We start from the raw sequence: 18,518 nt of genomic DNA, 5'->3' as shown, positions 1-18,518 counted from the left end.
CATAGTCTTTGAGAATTATCTGGGGGCATTTAGAGGTTAAGTGTCATGCCCATGGTTATATAGGCTGAAGGGGTCAGAGGGAAGACTTGAACCTGGACATTCCTGGATCCAAGGTTGGCCTACATCCACTATTCCTCCTGCTTCTCATAAACATCTATAAATCCAGAGAGACTGACTGCCTTTAGATATGCAAGTGTATCTACAGAAATTCAGAGGAAAGGTTGCTTCAGCCTTAAACACAAGGCAGTTCAAATTTGAAGCAGATTAAAAAAAAAGTCATGTTGAAATTCATTCAGCTCTTGCCGAGTTAAATCATAATAAAGTTAATAAAGAGGGTGTTTGATAAATGCTTACTGAATGAATGAATAAATGATGCCACCTCATAGTTCAGGTTAAACTCAGCAGAAAGTTTGTATTTTTAGAAATCTCATTGTTGTTTTTTCTAACTCACTGCCTTTTCGTTCCCTAAAGTTTTACTTACTGATTTAATTTGTTTTGATGACAATCAAGCAATCAACCAGCACTTTCTGAGAACTGTAGGCAACTCCAGCCTTCTGCTCCTCCCTTTGGGGCTGCATAGAGAGAGAGAGAGAACACCCTGTCCCTGTCCCTACCCTCAGGGAACTCACAGCCTGGTAAGAGAGATAAGACTCCCTCCACTTGGGAAGAATGGTGAGGGGAAAGAAAAGGGCAGAATGCAGTGATCAACTGCATGTTCTGATTCTAGGTCTTCTTAGAAGTTCATAGAAGTTCACCGAAGAGAGAGATGTGAATCAAAAGTCAAGGAGTGTCTTCATGAAGAAGATTGAACTCAATCAGAGATCTGCTGGAGCCAGCTCTATTGGACTGGTGACAGCTAATTATTAAATTTTCAGTGTGAGAGTTTACACCTTGGAAATCTGCAAAAGCTACAAACCTAGGTTTGATTTATTGTTGCGTTGCTTTTTAGACTTAAGAAAGTTATGGGAGAAATGTTAATAATGCAGGTTAAGCTTTAAAAAGTGTCAAGTGTGTATTTTTTGGTCATTAAACATTTACCAGGAAGCCCTTGACACTCAACCTGTGCATTGAGGTAGAATTTACCCAGGCAAACAGCAAGGGAGAAGATCCTCCTTCCCTGACTCACCAGACTGTGAAAGGGGTCAATGACACAAAACAGGTTAAGGGAAAAAAAATAATAAAACAGCTCCATTAGTATATAAATTCCTGGAGGTCAAGGATTGTCTGTGCTTTTGTATTTGTAAGTACTTAATACATGTTTCATTCCTTCCTTAGTTCTTAGTCTACAATCTGATAAAGGAAAAAGAAAAAGAAAAGGGATAAGAAAAAGTGTCTCAATATCTCTGCTGAGAAGGGTTTACCTAGAAGACTAAAGGCAACTCAAATTTGGGGTGGACCTCAGTAGCCATCTAGTCTGACCCATCCTGAATAGGAATGACCTTTTACAATATGAAAATAAAAGAAAAATGAATAAAAAAGAAACAAAACATAAACAAATGAAAATCCTCCATGCCATCCCAGATAAGAGATTATTTAGCCCCAAATTGAAGACCTCCAGTGATAGGAACCCAGGACTTCCTGGGGCAGCCAACTCTCCTTTTAGGAGGCCTTTACTATGGTTTAAGGGCAGCCAGGTGCTGCCATAGATATAGTGCCAGGCCTGTAGTCAGGAAGCCTCATCTTCCTGAGTTCAAATCTGGCCTCAGATACTTCCTAGCTCTGTGACCCTGGGCAAGTCACTTAACCCTGTTTGCCTCAGTTTCCTCACCTGGAAAATGAGCTAGAGAAGGAAATGGCCAACTACTGCCAAGAAAACCTCCAATGGGGTCACAGAGAGTAAGACATGACTGAAAAATGACTGAACATTACTATGGTTTTCCATTAATTGAACCTAAAATCTGTCCCTATCTTCTACCCACTTCTCCTGGTTCCACCCTTCAGGATCATCCAGAACAAGTTCTATTCCTAATCCACAGGAAAGTTTTTTGAATACTTGAAGTCAGCCATCATGACCTTCCCACCTCGACCCTAAGACTTTTCTCCAAGTTAAATATCCCTACTTCCTTCCATTAATCAAGTATAATTTTATTTGTAATCTAGTCTCATTCTCTTTACAAAACTCTCTAGCTTAACTCTCTTTACAAAAAAGAAAAATGATGTCCAGAGAAGGAGTGTGACCTGCCTGATTTCAAAGCTGAAACCAGAACCCAGAGTCTCTTATTGCAGATTCAATAATCTTTCTCTGCTTTGGATCTTAGCCCAGTGCTTCATTTATACCAGCTTTGGGGTTGTGACCCACCTTGCCTCCATACCTCCCTACTCCATGTTTGCGTCTTTGCTACCTTCTGCTAGACCCCTTGGAGCAGCTAATCTATCTGCCTGCCTAGACTTGTACTCATTACCATCACCAAATGAACTCCCCTGCCTGGGGCTCCCCCCAACCCCACCTTACCCTATACAGTTCCCCACACCTGTTTATTCAGAATCAGCTCCCTGTTTTTTCCCTCTTGCTTTGGCTGATGCCTCAAAGGCTGATCCCAGCTTGTTTACTTGGAATCAGCTTCCAGCCTGCCCCTATCCCCTGCCTGCCACTCCCATGCCCCTCCCTATAAAAGTTGAACTCCCAATCCTGGCCCTTTGCCTGAACCCTGGACATACCCACAAATCCAATTTGACTGCCAGTGCTGGACTTTCTGGTCCAGTTCTGTCCTGCATTCATCCTGGCATACTTTCCTTCCCTGTTTGGATTTTTACATCCCAATACACTGGGCTCAAATCATGTTTGCAATGGGAAGCACATTGGAATGATTGGCTGGCACCTATTTTTTTTTTGAAAAAGGAAATAGTATTGGCTGACCCAAAACACCAGCAGAATCCTCAGCACATATTTGACTAGGTTCCTCCCCACAGCCCACATACCATGTTGTTTTCTCATTACTGCTCTTCTCTTGGACTAACTGCAGATTAAAATTCTTGTTCAAGAGTCATCTCTTCATGGAGCCTTTTGACATAGCCACTCATGAACCCACTGCAAAACTGCCCCAAGGCTTCAGCATACCTGGAGGGAGTTTGGGTCCAATCAGTCATAGAAAGTCAGAGCTGGATGAGTAATTCTTAGGATATAGAATGTCGAGATTGGAAGCGACTCTAGGACATAATGTTAGAACTGGAAAGGACCTTAAAACCCAGAATGTCAGAACTAAAAGGGACATTAGGACAAAGAATTTCAGAGTTGGAACAAGTCTTAGAACATAGACTATAATGATGCCCCAAGGCATCATTAGGGTGTGTAACCATGGAATTTTATTTATTTTTAAAAAGGCAAACATTTATGGAATACTCAGTTAGAAAGGACATTATTATTCTTTACCAAATTAAATAAATCAAAACAACTTATTTTTAAAATTAACTAAACTTTAAAAAATTAAACACAAAATACCAACTTTGAGAAATTTATGTGTCCTTAGGCAATACCTAACATACTTTGTAAACATGCCTACATTTACTTAGAGCACAGACTGTCAGACCTGGAAGGGAATTTAGAACCTACAATATCAGAGCTGCAAGTAGCCCCAGAACAGAGAATGTCAGAGATGGAAGTGCTATCTTAGTGATGATCTGATATATTTTCCTTCATTTTATAAAGGACAAAATTGAGACCCAGAAGAATGGAAGTAACCCAGAAGGGCACAAAGTGAGTTAGTGAGATAACTAGTTACAGAACGCAGGTCTACGGAATCTTAATCCAGATTCTATTTTACTGTGTTGACTCCCCCTATTGGTTCTATTGAAATTCTAGAAGCCTCCATACTCAAAGGAAGTAGTTGGGTTGTTCAACTTGTATATGACTTGTACTCATTATATATGTGACCTCCTGTTGGCAAATCCCAGATCCATTTCAGCTAAAAGCTGATGGAGAACTTTGCAAAAAAAAAAATGACAACGACAATAACAAAAAAGGGAAATGTTGGATGTTGGAGGGGATGTGGGAAAATTGGAACACCAATCCACTGTTGGTAGAGTTGTGAACTGATCCAACCATTCTGGAGAGCAATTTGGAGCTATGCCCAAAGGGCTATCAAACTGTGCATACCCTTTGATCCAGCAATAGGTTAATATCCCCAAAAATCTCCCCAAAGAGAAAAAGACCTATTTGTATAAAAATATTTATAGCAACTTTTTTTTTTGTGGTGGCTAAGAATTGGAAATCAAAAGAATGCCCATCACTTGGGGAATGACTAAACAAGCTGTGGTAGATGATTGTAATGGAATATTATTGTGCTATAAGAAATGACAAGCAGGGTGATTTCAGAAAGGCTTGGAAAGACTTAAATGAACCGACACATGGTGAAGTGAGTAGAACCAGGAGAACATTGTGCACAGTGACAGCAATATTGTTTGATTGTGAATTGTGAATGACTTAACTATTCTCAGCAGTACAATGATCTAAGACAATCCCAAAAGACTAATGGTGAAGCATGCTATCCATCTCCAAAGGAAGAACTGTTATTGATTGAACACAGACTGAAGCATGCTATTTTTCATTTGCTTTCATTTTTTATTTGCTTTCTTATATAAAATGACTAATATGGTTATGTTTTACATAATTGCACATATATAACCTGTATCTGATGATTTGCCACCTGAGGGAGAAGACAGGGGAGGGAGAGAAGGAAGGAGGGTTAGAATTTAGAAATCAAAACGTTAAATAAAAATGTTTTTTATTAAAAAAACCAGAATGTAATGTAACTAATTACAAATAAATCAAGTAAGAAGCTCTCTTTCCACCATTTCCTGAAACTATAATTGTATAAACCTGCAGAAATTGGAGGCTTAGAGTCCCTTCTGTTGTGTTTCTTTAGCCTAATGGGAGAGGCATACAGGCAGTTTCACTCACAGCACAGGGGTTAAAATCAATGTTAGAATTAATCTCTCTTTGGGTGGGGGTACTTCTCTTTACATTTCACAACAGCAATGTAAAGAAGTGCTGGAAAAATGGAAAACAGAAGTTATTCTGAGAGTACTGTCCTTCAACCCAGGTTCCAGATGAAAAGAATATCAAGGCCAGCTCTCAGATAACATTCTCCCCTGTTTCTGTTTAGCCACCCCATGTTAAAAACTACTGAGCTCCATAGAGTGTTCTGGAAGATGTAATTTCCCAAAAGAATATGGAATGGATACCCTCATTCTCCTATTCTTATATTATTTGAAATTAACACAGCAAGTCTGAGGGGAAAGATGTGGAACAGTGTATTTAAGATAGAATATATAGGTTTAAGTCCCAACTCTGTCACTGACCAGTTATATGATTTGGGATTATTTACTTTATATCTTTGAACTTCATTTTCCTTATATGTCAAGTAAAGATGACAATATTTCTTTCTTTATTTTTTTGCAGGGCAATAAGGGTTAAGTGACTTACCCAGGGTCATACAGCTAATAAGTGTCAAGTGTCTCAGGCCAGATTTGATCTCAGGTCCTCCTGAATCCAGGGCTGGCACTTTATTCACTGTGCCACCTAGCTGCCCACCAAATGACAATATTTTTACGGCTTACCTTATAGTATTGTTGAGAAAGTTAAATTGCATGTTTGTAAACTACTATACAAATTCTTATCAATTTTGGAAATTCATATGGAAAGCAAGGAAGAACTCATATGATATGAATTCCTTTTAGTAGAAATAAACTTTTTTCCATGTGTCTAAAATTTCCATCTCTAAGATCTGGAACTATCATTTCATATCCTGAGTGATGAAATACAAAGAACAACGGTCTAGAAGTCAGCTAAATTGAATTCTAGTCCTTTTTCTGCCATTAACTCACTGTGTGACCTTGGATGAATCACTTCATCTCTATAAATTTCATTTTCCCCATATGTGGCAGTTTGAGTAGATGATCTCTAAGGTCTCTTCCTGCTACTTGATTATAAGTTCCTTAAGGTTAGGGTTCAGAGGATACAAAGCTTTATAACTCTCCCATTATTTATCATGGTGTTTTGCATGGGGAGAGGGTGGCAATGATGACTGTCTTGTTTCTGTTCAACAATAAGAACCAGGTGCTGGATGATCTCACAATCACACAGGCAATTTTGTACTTTGCCCAATACTAGGGTGATCCTGGGGAAAACAACAAGCTCTTTCTGGTTCTTAGAGAACTGTACATTTTCTTTCCCAGTTCTGTCCTTTTGTGTGTGGCAAAGCTTACTTCCTTAGTCTAGCAGTGTTAATTGTGTGGCTTTATCCAATTAGAGTCTTGCCTTGAGCCCTCACCCATTAGGACAATTACATATTTCTTTCTGCTGTAGTTCTGTCAATGGACTCTAAGTAGAAAAGCATGGCAGAAAAGGGTTGATCAAACAAAACACAGTTTACTTGTACACAGTGTCTTTACTCATGACCAAAATAAGTAAAAAGAAAAGGAATGAAATAAAAATATATTAAAACAACTATCAGGGGTAGCTAGGTGGTGCAGTGGATAAGGCACTGGCCCTGGATGCAGGAGGACCAGAGTTCAAATCCAGCCTCAGACACTAGCTGTGTGACCCTGGGCAAGTCACTTAACCCCAATTGCCTCACAAAAAACAAAACAACTATCATGGGGGCTATTTGTTTGTAGTTTCTCCCAGACCTACACAAGCTTTAAGGACCTAGGAAAGTCTCCTAGGAATTTCCTAAAACCCAGGACTTTGTGGTACAATTTAAGCAACCAGATTTAGCTTTCTTATCAGCTGTTCCATTGAGACCAAGGAAATAGTCTCCAATTATGTTCCATTCACAATCTCTCTCCAATTATATTCCATTTACAATCTCCAAGAAGGTCAATGTCTAGTCCATTTATGAAACTCACGGTTGATTTGACCAATTATGACCAAATATTTCACTCTGGCAACTCCTCCAGTATTTCCTGCCTCAATACCCATCCCAAGAGCCTTTTCCAGCTCAGATACCATAACAGTCTCATCAATAGAAAAATAGCTATGAGACCTTGTCTTCCTTTCACCCTTTCTTTTCCCAAGGTTTGAATACTGGTTGTTCCATGCCATTTCCTCTTAAATACTTTGCTTCTTTTTAATTAGTCACAGTTTTATGGACAGGCTGACTCAAAACACAAGGTTTTTGGGGAATAGATATAACTTCCTTGAAATCCAAAGTCTGGAGGGCAGCTAGGTGGTGCAGTGGATAAAGCACTGGCCCTGAATTCAGGAGTACTTGAGTTCAAATCCAGCCTCAGACACTTGATACTTACTAGCTGTGTGACCCTGGGCAAATCACTTAACCATCATTGCCTCACAAAAACAAAACAAAACAGAAAAGGAAATCCAAAGTTAGCAATTAGTTTTTGAAATGAATCAAATCAATTTGACTAGATCACAGAATGTTAGAATTTCATACAACCTCAAAGATCATATAATTCAACCCATTTCTGTACAATAATCCTTTCTACAACTTATCTAAAAAGTATCCATGCAGATTTTACTTGAATACTTCCAGGAGGAGAACACATAACCACCAATAATTAAAATCAATGGGCTAGCTTGATCTATTCTACTTTGGAATAGCTGTGATGGTTAAGAATTTTTTTTATGTTAAGCCTACATCTACTTCTCAACAACCTTCACTCATTGCTCCTATTTCTACCCTATGGGTGTGAGAAGACAAAGTTATCTTATTTTTCTTTTCTTTTCTTTTTCTTATGACAGTCCTTCAAAAGCTTGACAAAAGCTCCAATTGGATAAAGTCATAGTTTGAAGATGATTTGTAAAGTCCTCTCCAGCTCTGAAATTCCATTAGTGTTTGAGACCTAGACAGGCACTCTTAGAAAACAGGGAGGAAGAAAACCAAGTTCCCAGTGTTCTCATCCATATCCAACCCATTGAAACTCACCTACTCTCCTTATTCTTTAACCACAATTCCTTTCTGAAGCATTCCCCAATTCCCTGGCTGCAGTTTTCCAGTTCAAAGCAAGCACGCACGCACACACACACACACACACACACACACACACACACACACACACACACACACACACACACCCCAAACCACACAAATCAGCAAGCTCAGAATCTGATCAGAAGATCTTTGTAGAAAATTCCAGACCCTTCCTGTTGTCCAAGTGCCTACAAATTTCATGCTGATCAGTTTTTCCTGATAACCTTCTGAAACTGACATTCTAGAAGGGAACAGTACACATGTGGGAAATACCCAAACTCCCACTAGATAAGGAGTGAAGTCTTAGATTTTTGGAAATTAAAAACAAATTCTGTAATGCCTAATTTAACTGACATAATCAGGGGATGCTTCCACCAAAGTCATCTCCCAACATCTTTTTGTGGTATGGATGTGGTTCTTGAAGACTGTATCAGTAAGTGGAAAATTCTGGTATTGTCAAAGGGTTTGTAAAAGATTTTCCTTCATTTAAACTTCAACAAAGTTGAGAGTTAAGGGACAAATAGAGATAATGAAATATAAGGGTGATGTTATTTCCGGTGTAAGTGAAGCATTTTGCCGCAGATAGGAAACTTTAGGCATTCATTAGCTCAATTGCATATAAAAAAGTCATTGAGGATAATGAGCTTATCCCCATGATAAGAATTGCCTTAGACCCTTTCAGTCACTCATTTGCACAGATCCAACGGAAATTTGAGAAATATATTGGATGATCGCTACAAGTTAGGTTGAGGAAACCCAGATTTGGAACAGAAGTAGTAGTTGAATAGAAAAAATCTATACTTCTATTACTCCCTGTGTTGGAGGTGACAAACTCACTGCTAAGGCCCTGAGGAAGTAGCACTATGTCTTCTATGAAAGAATAAGGAGCACTCCAAGCTAAAAGAGTATAGCAGCATTGTAGATGAAAGTATAGGGGTACTCAGTCATTCCTGAGGCTGTAGATAATGGTACCTATAACTTCCAACCAAAGAGAAGTATATTAACCCATCCAGCAGAGATGCTATGCTTTGCAAGAAGCATGCCCACGTAAGCAGTGGAGTGATCTAACCTCTCTTTTCCATCAGTCATCAGTGACTGTGTTATCACTATGAACTTTATGAGTCTTTCTGGAGAAGGATATTGAGACCTTGCATTTCCAGAGTTGTGAGTTGCCTTAGCTATATGTGTTCCCAACACATATGATTCACTATTACTGTATTTCAAGTGTACTCTTTATGCCCCCCATAGACTCTGTTTTTTGTGGTAATATGTACCCCAAGTCTGTTGGCAGGTGGGAGGAATGCTTAGTAACTGCTCTTCTTAGTAAACCATTTGAGCAAATGTCTTTTTTTTGTAGGACAATGGGGGTTAAGTGACTTGCCCAGGGTCACACAGCTAGTTTGTGCCAAGAGTCTGAGGCTGGATTTGAGCTCAGGTCCTCCTGAATCCAGGGCCGGTGCTTTATCCACTGCACCACCTGGCTGCCCTGAAAATGTCTTTTTAAAGAGCTAATTGAGGCCACTGCTGCTGCCACCACTACTGCAGCAGGGGAGGAACTGCTGCTAGCGAAAATGTTAGTTGATGAGTTTAGAACTGCATCCAGTGTAACATCTCATGTAAACAGTTACCATTCTGGGAGCCACTATAGCTATACAGCAAAGACTTAAACTTTATAACAATGTACCTCCAAATGGTCTGGTTGCTTACTGTGGAACAATTATGACAGAAGAAGGAAAGGAAAAGAAAGTCAACATTGACTTAGAACCTTTCAAGCCACTCAATACATCGTTGTATCTCTGTGACAACAAATTCCATCCAGAGGCTCTTAAAGCACTTCCGTCTGATGATAACATGTTTGGCTTTATTGTAATACATGGCAGTGGTGCACTCTTTGGCACTCTGCAAGGAAACACAAGAGAAGTCCTGTACAAATTCACTGTGGGTCTCCCAAAGAAACACGGTAGGGGAGGTGAGTTCACCTTGTGTTTTGCCCGTTTATGAATGGAAAAACAGCACAACCATGTAAGGAAGATAGCAGAAATTGCTGTGCAGCTGTTTATTTCTGGGGACAAAGTGAATGTGTCTGGTCTCCTTTTAGCTGGATCAGCTGACTTCAAAACTGAACTAAGTCAATCTGACATGTTTGATCAGTAATTGCAATGGAAAGCTTTAAAATTAGTTGATATCTCCTATGGTGGTAAAAATGGATTCAGACAATTGAGTTTTCTACTGAAGTCCTCTCCAAAGTGAAATTCATTCAAGAGAAGAAATTAATAGGATGATACTTTGAGTAAATTAGTCAAGACACTGGGAAGTACTGTTTTGGATTTGAAGACACACTAAAGGCTTTGGAAATAGGAGCTGTAGACATCCTGATAGTCTATAAAAATCTAGATATAATGAGATATGTTCTTCATTGCCAAGGCACAGAAGAAAATATTCTGTATTTGACTCCAGAGCAAGAGATGGATAAATCTCACTTTACAGACAAAGAGACAGGACAGAAACAAGAGCTTTTAGAGTATGCCACTACTGGAATGGTTTGCTAACAACTATGAAAAATTTGGAGCAATATTGGAAATCATTACAGACAAACCACAGGAAGGGTCCCAGTTTGTGAAAGGATTTGGTGGAATTGGAGGTATCTTGCCTTACCTAGTAGATTTCCAAGGAATGGAATACCAAGAGGGAGATGATGAATTTTTTGATGTTGATGACTACTAGGTAATGGACCAGGGTCCAGCAAAATGTTCTTCACCCTCCAGCATCCAACCCAAAGAGCAAATGCATGATGGAAACAAAACAGATTCCTGCCTTATGATTGGAACATTTCCAGAACTTGATCCATGAGCATTGGATATTGAAAACAGTAGAGAAACCAAAAACCCCCAACCTTCCACTTTGATTTGTCATGGTGTCAGTCCAGCAACAAACTACTAAATTCCTAAATGCCACTTTGGACTAATTTAAAAATATTGCAGTTTTTACTTTCACTCAATGGTGAAATTGGTCACCATTGTATTTTATGGGGAAAAAAAGACTTTTTAAAACCTTCATACATAGAAGGAAAAATATTTTAACTGCTGCAAAACCTTCAAAAGTTAATAGAAGTAAGATCATAGTGCTTTGTTTCTTATTTTGATTGGAGAAAATTTCAATTGCTGCTTTTCACAGTGACCCATTTACGTGGGATTCTCAGCTTAGACTGCATAAAAAGAAATATATGTAGTGAAATATTGGGGGGAAAGCTAACTGAGTCTGCTTATTGTTTGTTTATGAGAAACATGCTGGTAGGGGCTTATGCACACTATAGTGTTAGGAATAGTCACTCACCTCTAGAACCTGTTGCTCTTCTGTCAACCCAATCATCCAGTGCAAATGCAAGTTGGGGGAGGGAACTCAGGGGAAATGGTGCAGGCTACATATAGTTGTCATTTTAGGATCAGCCTAGGTAAATTCAGAAAGTTTCATAATATGATAACTCCATTTTGGCCAAAGTAACTAAGATGTTTCCTACTTGTTTTTTTTCCCCCCGGGGTAATGAGGGTTAAGTGACTTGCCCAGGGTCACACAGCTAGTGTCAAGTGTTCGAGGCCAGATTTATACTGAGGTCCTCCTGAATCCAGGGCTGGTGCTTTATCCACTGCCCCTACTTGTTCTTTCAAAAATGAAAATCCTACCTCCTCAGGGCCTTAGATTTGAGTTAGTCACCTTCAAGACAAGAAGTATTAGAAGCATAAATTTTTCTATTCAGCAACAGTTTCTTGATTTTCATAAATTTGCATGTGCAAATTTGATTTTGATTAAAGGATTCTGGAAGAAATGTACATTAAAAAAATCCCTATGTTAATTTTACTTTACAGTACTGTGCTCTCTCTCTCTCTCTGCTCCTGCCCCTTGGTTTGACACTCCATGGCCTCCACTCACCAAAAGAACTAAAAACAACAATAACAACAACAAACAATGACAAAACAATTTTTAAAAACCCTCCAAGTGAAAGCAAAAGTATGTCTGCATAGAGAGATTACCACTACTGCTGCCACCACTGGATTGGCACCGAGTGAGGAAATCTTTACTTCATTCTACCCATCCACTCATTTGTCCTTCTCTTGCATGTCTATCTTCTGTCAATCTGCTAGTTCAGTCTGAGACCCCTAACTATGACCTTGGGTTTTTCCTTAGCTTTCATGGGAAGCATGGTCCCTCCATGCTCTGTCTCTTGTGGCTTAGCTCCTGGTCCTATGAGTTCAGAGGAAAAAAATTCTAATATGGAGCTGGAGAACTTGGGTTCAAATCCCGCCTACGACTCTTACTAGCTGTATTACCTTAGGAAAGTCACTTAATGTCTCTCAGCCTTAATTCTTCATGGGTTAAAAGAAAGGACTTGTTGACCTTTGAGATACCTTTTAGTTTTAGTGATCCTGTTCTCTTCAGGATGCCTCTGCTCTGCCTTGCACACTAGCCACCCATGACTTGGTGCTGATAGTCTCCTTCTGACCCCCAAAAGCTACCCATGCATTTCTCTGCAGAGAAGGAAAGGCCACATTCAACCACCCACCCCCTCAGTCCTCCAGCAGAGCCATGGCTGACGCCTTTCCTGAGCCCCACCACAAGCATCCAAGCAATGTTATAAACATGCTTCATTACAGGGGTCCAGGTCCTACCCTGATTCTCCGTCTCCTTTGACAAGCTGGGACAAATGGAAAATCCTGCAACTCTTTCAATGCCTGTGACCCAGAAACAAGGGAAGAGAGAATGTTTTTGACAATGAGATGGGAAAAACCAAAGCCCACAAGCCTTATCTTCCTTCTCTGTCTCATTCACGTTAAATCTGAAAGAACTCAAGCTGCAGAAAGGAAAAAATTAAAAAAAAACTGAAGACAAAGATTAATTCCAACTTGGGACCTGTGTGTTTACCAACCCATTCTTTCTAACCTCTACATACCCAGTTTAGACAAAAGAATGCCAGACTCAAGGGCAGTGGATTCTAACCCTACCACGGACACTGATTTGCAATGTGATTTTGGGTAAGACATTTCACTTTTCTGTGACTCAATTTTCTCTACTGTAAAATGATAGTGGGAAAAGATGATTTTAAAGGTCCCTTCTCATTTTAACAAATATGTGGGGAATTCAAGATACAGTCAGTCAAAAAGTATTTATTAAATATTTACTATAATGCCAGGTACCAAGAAAGGCAAAAACAAGGTCCCTGCTCTCAAGAAGCTCACATTCCAATGGCTGAGATGACAAGACAGACTTGGTGCTCATTGACTTTAATCCCACTGCAGCTCAGACTTCCCAGACTCAAGGGATCCACCAGTCTTGGCTTTGTCAGCAGCAGGGACCATAGGTGTGATACCAAGACCAGCTGAGAGTCAAATGAACAATATACATGCTTTTTTTTAACTTTAGAATTCCCCCATGTGAAAATTCTATTGCAAGGTATCATGCTCAGAGCCAGTCAATTTGACATACTCATATGTGCTAAATTGTTAGTGGATCAGTATTCTATTCTTCTCAGGTATAGATCTGCATTTATGCAGAGGATTCTGGAGACGTAAAGCTTTAATGTAAATGGACTTTAATGGTAGGAAGGGAATTAGGGTTGGGGAAGATGGTAGAATGGGATACTTAGAGAGTTTTTTAAAGCAACCCTCAAGTTACCCTTAGGAGGTACAATCTCTCACAGTGATTTAAAAAAGGGCAAGACATTGTTTCATGACTTAGGAGATCAATTAATCAATCCATAGACATTTATTAATTGCTTACTATGTGTTAGGCAGTATGCTAAGCACTGGGGGTACAAAAAGAAGTAAAAGTGTCCCTGCCCTTAAGGAGCTTACAATGTAAGGGGGGGTGGGGGAAAACAATATGCAAATAAATATATACAAAACAAGTTTTATACAGGATAAAAAGGAAATAAGAAGGAAGGCACTATAATTAAGAGAGATTGGGAAAGGATTCCTACAATAAGTGGGATTTTAGTTGGGTCTTAAAGGTAGTCAGGGAAGTCAGTAGATTGAGTTGAGAAGGAAGGGTATTTCAGGCATGGGGGCAGCTAGAGAAAATGCCCAGAACTGAGAGATGGGCAGCCTTGTTCATGAAACATCAGAGAGACTAGTTTCTCTGGATCAAAGAGTATGTATTGGGGAGTAAGGTACAAGAAGACTGGAAAGGTAGAAGGGGTTAGGTTAGGAAGGGCTCTGAATGTCAAACAGCATTTTATATTTGATCCTGGAACCAATAGGAACCTCTGGAGTTTATTGGGGTGTATTTGTTTGGAAGTGGGGTGACATGATCAGACTTGTACTTTAGGAAAATCACTTTAGTGGCTGAAGGAAGGATAGATTAGGGTGGGGAGACCCACCCACAGGTAGACCTACCAACAGCTTTGTAATAGTGCTGGCTGAGCAACATAGTAGCAAGACCACTTGGATAAGGAAGACCTATGTTCAATTACAGCAGCTAGGTGGACAAAGTGCCAGACCTGGAGTCAGGACTCATCTTCCTGAGTTCAAATCCAACCTCAGACACTTACTAGCTATGTGACCCTGGGGAAGTCACTTAACCTTTTCTGCCTCAGTTTCTTTATCTGTAAAATGAGCTGGACAAGGAAATGGCAAACTGCTCCAGTATATTTGCTAAGAAAACCCCAAATGGGGTCAGGAAGAGTTGGACACAACTGAAAACAACCAAACAACAACAAAGTCCAATTACTAAGACATTTAATAGCTACGTGACTCTAGGCAAGTCACCTAACTTCTACCTCAGTTCCCTCACATCTGTAAAATGTTTTGCAATAAAGATAAAAGGAGATAATACACGCACACACACACACATGCATGAGCACACACACACAAAGCCCTATGTAAATGTTCACTACTAGTTATTAGTCTCAGTGTCAGCTTGTGGACAAAGAAATGTCTAAAGAGAGAGAACTCTTTCATGCATGGGGCATGAGCCTCACACCTAGAAGAAATGGTGTGAAAGATGCAGAAGGGCAGCTGTGGGCGATTGGAAAGAGAATTAGGTCTGAGGTTAAAAGACCTGGGTCAACTCACAACCCAAGTGACTTGAAGCAAGTTCCTTTCCTTCCTTGGCTTTCAGCTTCCCAATTAGTAAAATGCCTGGTCTTTGGGATTGCAGGGAAAAGATTTATAAACCTCAAAGCATTATGGAAATGTTGACTGTTATTAGAGCAGTTCTGCTTGGTTGGATGGGCTTTTAATTCCCTTAGGTAATTAAAGTGAAAGGCTACCCTAATGCTGTAGCTTGGACCTTGTACAATCAAGTCCTTGGCTCAGCTTTGCCACCTTTTATGGGAAAACTAGCTTGACCCATACTGTGGAGGAAAGGGGAAAAGGCTAGTAGATATGGGTCCTACTGGCAGCTTTTAAATCCCCCTGTAGTGCTAAATCTTTGATCGTATGTTCTGGGTTCAAATTACATGTCATTCTGTTATACTACCTGTACAAGCTTAGATAAATTGCTTCTCATTTCTGGGTCTGTCTCCTTATTTATAAATTGAGGAAGTTGAAGGAGATTCTTTCTATCTCTAAGCATATGATTCTGTAGTCCTGTGATCAGCATGGACAATTTCCCTTCACTATACTATCCCATCACTGATTTCACTCAGTCATACCCTTTTATTACTCATTTCCTCTCAGTGTTAGCCTAAGACACCCCGTGATGCCTGGAGGGTAGGGAGAAAACATGCATTTATGAAATGCCAGGCACTGTGCTAAGCACTTTTTTGTTTGTTTTTGTTTTTGTTTTGCTTTTGTGGAGCAATGAGGGTTAACTGACTTGCCAAGCTACTAAATGTCAGGTGTCTTAGGCCAGATTTGAACTCAGGTCCTCCTGAATCCAGGGAGGATGCTTTATCCACTGTACCACCTAGCTGCCCCCTGTGCTAAGCACTTTTTTTGTTTTGTTTTTTGTTTTGTTTTGTTTTGTTTTGTTTTTCCACAGGGCAATGAGGGTTAAGTGACTTGCCCAGGGTAACACATCTAGTAAGTGTCAAGTGTCTGAGGCTGGATTTGAACTCAGGTTCTTCTGAATCCAGGGCTGGTGTTTTATCCACTGTGACATCTAGCTGCCCCCTTGCTAACTTTTACAAATATTGTCTTAGCTGATCCTCACAACAACACTGGGAGGTAGGTGTTGTCATTATCCTCATTTTATAGTTGAGAAAACTGAAGCAGAAAGAAGAGAACTGACTTATCCAGAGCCAGATTTAAACTCAGGTTTTCCTGACTCCAGGCTCACACTCTATCCATTATACCATCTAACTCCTGGAAGTGTTTCCTTTATACTAGCTGCAAAATATCTCTTTTGTGGAAAAATTCTTCACTAGGGAAGAAAGAAGCCAGGTTTCTTCTAGCCCTAAGGAATCTCCTTGACCACCCTTGGGACATGACTCAGGAAGAATCTTATCTGACCCTGGGAGCAAACAAGAGGTAGAGGAGTTAGCTTTGGCTAAAGGGAATTTTAGAGGTCAGGGAAGTTTGTTGATGACAAACACATGTGTGTGTATGTGTCTCCCTTGTTCCTTCACTCTTGCTTGTTCTCTTTATACACACATACACATATACATACATGTGTACACATGTATAGTTACACTGTTATACTGTTAACTTTTCAATGTGAGTATTCATACTTCAGAAATCTGTAAACTCTACAAATCAGTGTTTGGTTTGCTTTGTTGATTGTCTACACTTTAAGAGAAAAGGTTAATAAGAGGGAGAAAAGGTTAATAATGCTCACATTTTTTTACCCTTAGAGAGCCAGTTGTTAAACATTTACTGGCACTTCTGATGCTTCCAGTTCTGAGTCAATAAAATAGTTCTGGGCCAGGAAGGCAGTGGTCCCCTCCCGCTCTCCCCTAGTCTTCCTAAATATGGAAGAATCACTCAGGTAGAAAAAAGTCAATGGTTTTGGTAGGGTTGGACCAGATGATTTCTTTCTAACTCTCATATTTCATGTATAACTTGTGTTTTAAGCCTGGAACATTTTGCATAAGATTCTTTTAAGTGGTGGAAAGAAAGATGACTTGCTACATACCAGATTTTGTATTTGGAGAAGAGAGATATTCTCAGTTTCTGCTTTGAAACACACCACACACACACACACACACACACACACACACACTCACACATGGTTCTAGACTCTCTTTGGAAAGAGACCTTGGGAAATAGCAGACAGGAAGTAGAAGAGTTGGTACTCCAACATGTCCATGATTTGTACTTTGCTTTCTTAAAGACTTGAAATCATTTCCCTTTTGGGAAGAATCACTCCCATATAAAGAATTCATCCACTCTTGTTTATTTTCTGGTATATTCTAATCTGTAGAAGTTCTCTGATTTCTGTTTGCTAACTATTTGGATGAATGGATTTACTCATTGTTCACTATTTGTGGTGATCTTTTGTGTAACTACTTAGTTTAGCCTTAGGAATTTAACAAAGGCAGACTCGGGCAATTTTTCAAGGGAGATATCCTTTATTATCGGGGACATGCAGCTTTGTAATAAAGGGATCTTATTGTTTAGTCTTCACTTTTGTCAATAGACCCAGAATAGGGCTGACAGTATCTTTTATACCTAGGTGTGTCTTCCTTCTGATTGGCCTGACAGTACATCATTTGTACCTCCCTGGAAACCCTGACTGGTAAACATCTTTTGTTGTTGTTGTTGGAAATCTTTTTTTTGGTGGGGGGATGGGGCAATGAGGGTTAAGTGACCTGCCCAGAGTCACACAGTTAGTAAGTTTCAAATGTCCGAGGCCAAATTTGAACTCCGGTCCTCCTGAATCCAAGGCCAGGGCTCTATCCACTGTGCCACCTAGCTGCCCCCTGTTGTTGGAAATCTTAATGAAAAGGTGAGTTAAGAGTTTTCAACTCATACCTATTACTTCATTACTGGAGGACAGAGCAGCAAGAACATCTCTTGTGGAGGGCCTTATCTCAACCTGGCTTCTGTTCATGGGATAAAAAGAGGCAAGCCCTACTCCCCTCAACCCCCACCAAGCTAGTTAATGAGCAGATGCCCTTCAGAAAAGCTGCCTGGCCTTTAGAGGTTGAAGTCTAAGGAAATGGATGAATTCACATAGAAATATTGGTAATAATAAAAAAATTTTAAAAGAAATATTGGTAATAAATACTATCCAGCATTAATTTTCCTCACTAGAATTTGTTGAGAAGGAATCAAGCCTAGAAGAATGAGGTTAACTTCTCCTTTCCCTTTTTTTTTTTTTTTTTTTAGTGAGGCAACTGGGGTTAAGTGACTTGCCCAGGGTCACACAGCTAGTAAGTGTTAAGTGTCTGAGGCGGATTTGAACTCAGGTACTCCTGACTCCAGGGCTGGTGCTCTATCCACTGTGCCATCTAGCTGCCCCTTCTCCTTTCCCTTTAAGGAATAGTAATCAGGGTAACCAAAAGACTGTGGCTTTTTCAGCTTCTTACCCCCAAATTGTACCCCTAAAACAAAAATATTTAGAGTACTAGATAGATATGTCTAATCTGTTATCCCCCTCTCAGAGGATAACAGAGTGAATAATCTTATGTCCCTTTCTCTGACTTCCTTCTGGTCA

At 39.8% G+C, this 18,518-nt stretch overlaps 1 pseudogene; it reads left to right on the top strand.

Annotated features, from left to right (window-relative positions):
• The first annotated feature begins 8,333 nt into the window (after positions 1–8,333).
• LOC122753765 lies at positions 8,334–10,652 on the top strand (annotated as a pseudogene).
• The last annotated feature ends 7,866 nt before the right edge of the window (positions 10,653–18,518 follow it).

This window comes from Dromiciops gliroides, chromosome 1 (genome assembly GCF_019393635.1).
Source record: "Dromiciops gliroides isolate mDroGli1 chromosome 1, mDroGli1.pri, whole genome shotgun sequence".
In the NCBI taxonomy this organism is placed as follows: Eukaryota; Metazoa; Chordata; class Mammalia; order Microbiotheria; family Microbiotheriidae; genus Dromiciops; species Dromiciops gliroides.
This window is presented reverse-complemented; position numbering and strand designations above follow the sequence as displayed.